Genomic DNA, 2,534 nt, shown 5'->3' on the forward strand with positions numbered 1-2,534 from the left:
GGCATTGGCAGCTCATGTTCATCTTGAAGTCAATAATGACTCCAAGATCCCTTTCCACCTCTGTGCTTTCAAGAGGGGAACACCCAAGCCTGTATGTATACTGTGGATTCCTTCTCCCAAGGTGCAGCACCCTGCATTTGTCTACGTTGAACGCCATCCTACATACATGTTAAATGAAAGAGAGTATTGCTGAGTATTCATTGCATTCAACTATCTGGCTCCACATGAAAATCAGGGGAATGAAAACATTTAAAATCAAGTAATAAATATAGAGCACGTGATTAAATGTATGTTTTAAAAGAAAGAGGGGCTGTTTTCCAGTGAGGTCTGCTTACAGCACTCTGGCATTGCCAATAGGCCTGAAAGTGATGTAATCCCACACTCTCAAGACCCTGTACACTGCAAGAGTTGTATAAAGAGGGCTCACTATAAATGAAAATCAGGCCCTTGTTTTGGAAGCCAGTTGGGATGAATGCAAATGCTTTAGTAACCTAAAATGAACCAATGTATTAAGCATTTTAATTTTTTCCTTGATTTTTTTGTTTTGTTTTAAATAGGAGGCCGGATAGGGCAGAAGCTAAAATATGAGCAGTGATTCATGGTTTCAGGAAAATATTTAAACATTCACTGACCTTTTATGAATATGGTTACTAAAGATCTTAATTTTTCAGTGTTTCTGTCTGGAATCAGCAATTCTTTTTTGCTTATTTGAAGTGACTTTTAAAGAATTTAGGCACTCGGTCAGGGAGACAAAAAGCAGTAAGGGTTGTGTGTGCGTGCATTTCCAATTATATTATCAAGCTCTTCTGTAATGTTATTATAGGCTGTTCCAAGTTACCATGTATAAAAACAAACCACATTGGTTCAAACCCAAAAATCAGAGAAGTAAAAGAAATAAAATAGGTGCAGCTGTAGCAACAATACTATTGTTAAAGAACAGAATTTTCAAAAACAGTGAGAAGGAACACAGAGAGGACAAAGCTGTAGAAGGAATCTTTATTAGAAAACATGAAAGCAACACATTCTCTTACTTTCTCTTTCCATCTCATCCTCTCCACACCCTGTAAAAGATAATCCATGGTGAAGCATGCTTTTACATTTTCTCTCTCGGAAGTAGATGAGAAAAAAAGTGATCTGGAATCCATTTTGGTACAAATATTGTACTTTCAGGTGCCATCTGCAGGTCATACATCCTATGAAATATGTCAAACACAAGAAGCAAAATCAGAGAACCTGTCTACACTGCTGTCACAGGTGTGCAGATTGGGGCTCTCCGAAGCTTCGGTAGCTGATTCAATTTGGAGGAGATTCAGCCTGAATCGGGGACCAGATCTCTAAATCTGAATCCAATCGGGAGACCAATCAGGAGACCAATTAAAAGCTTTGAATCCATTCAAAGCATCCAAAACAATTTGGAAAAGATTTGGCCATAGACTAAACTGGCAGCTGACACAGCTGCCTCCAGCTGGTAAATCTGCTGGGGTTGGGGGAGGGGAGAGGGAAGGGGTGTGGGGGAGGGAGGGATTGGGGCTGGGACAAGCTGCCCAGCCGGGGCGGGAGGGCATGTTACTCGGGGAGGGAGGCAAGGGGCAAGGGACACAGGTGCAACAGCACTGGGAGTAGAGGCTATGCCCTGCTGCTACTTGCCCAGTTGAGGGGTGGGGGGAAGGGTGGGATGTGGGTGCGGCTCACTGCAGGTGGAATGGGGCAAATGACAGCAGGCCATAACACCAGCTCCCAACACTGCTGCACACGCATCCTGCATCTTCCATGCCAGATTACAAGCGGCAGCAGGGAAGAGCCCCCGCTCCCAGCACTGATCCAGGCACGGCAGCCCTGGGAGCAGGGGCTATGCCCTGCTGCTGCCCGGAGTGAGCCATGCCTGCATTGTGCCCCCGCCTCCACCCCATGCCAGCTGGGCAAGTGGCAGCAAGGCATAGCCCCTGTGGCTCCCCCAGCCAAGGCAGATACAGGCACAGCCAGAGGAGCCATGGGAGAAGCCCTTATGGCTTCCCTGGCTGGCACCATCCCCTGCCTGGCCCAGCCTTCCAGCACTTTAAATAAAATTAGAAAAAAAAAGCCCTGTACTCACTGGCTCTGGCAGCAGTGATCGGGGCCTCTGAGGGCTTGTGGCAGAGCCCCCACCCCGTGTAGTGCAGGGCAGTGGGGATCGCTCCCCCTGCCTGGCACCCACATGGCAGTTGCCCCATGGTGCAGGTGCAGCTCAGCTCAGCAGGGTGCTGCGCGCTGTGTGGGAGCTGGGGAGGCTCCACGTGTCAGCTGAAGCCTGGCACTGCTTGGCTCCAGTGGCCTCAGCTCCCAGACAGCACACAGTGCCCTGCTAAGCCACACTGCACCCACGCAATATGATAGCTGCTGTGCGGGTGCAGGTGGGGGGGGGGGTTCCCCACTGCCCACCACTGCATGGGGGGGCTCTGCCATGAGCACCCAAAGGCAGTAATCGCCATTGCTGCAGTCGGTGCAGGGTTTTTTTTTTTGCTTTTTGTTTTTGTTTTTGTTTTTGATGGGAGAAC

The sequence above is a fragment of the Alligator sinensis genome, unplaced genomic scaffold, assembly GCF_000455745.1.
Source record: "Alligator sinensis unplaced genomic scaffold, ASM45574v1 scaffold15_1, whole genome shotgun sequence".
Lineage (NCBI taxonomy): Eukaryota > Metazoa > Chordata > Crocodylia > Alligatoridae > Alligator > Alligator sinensis.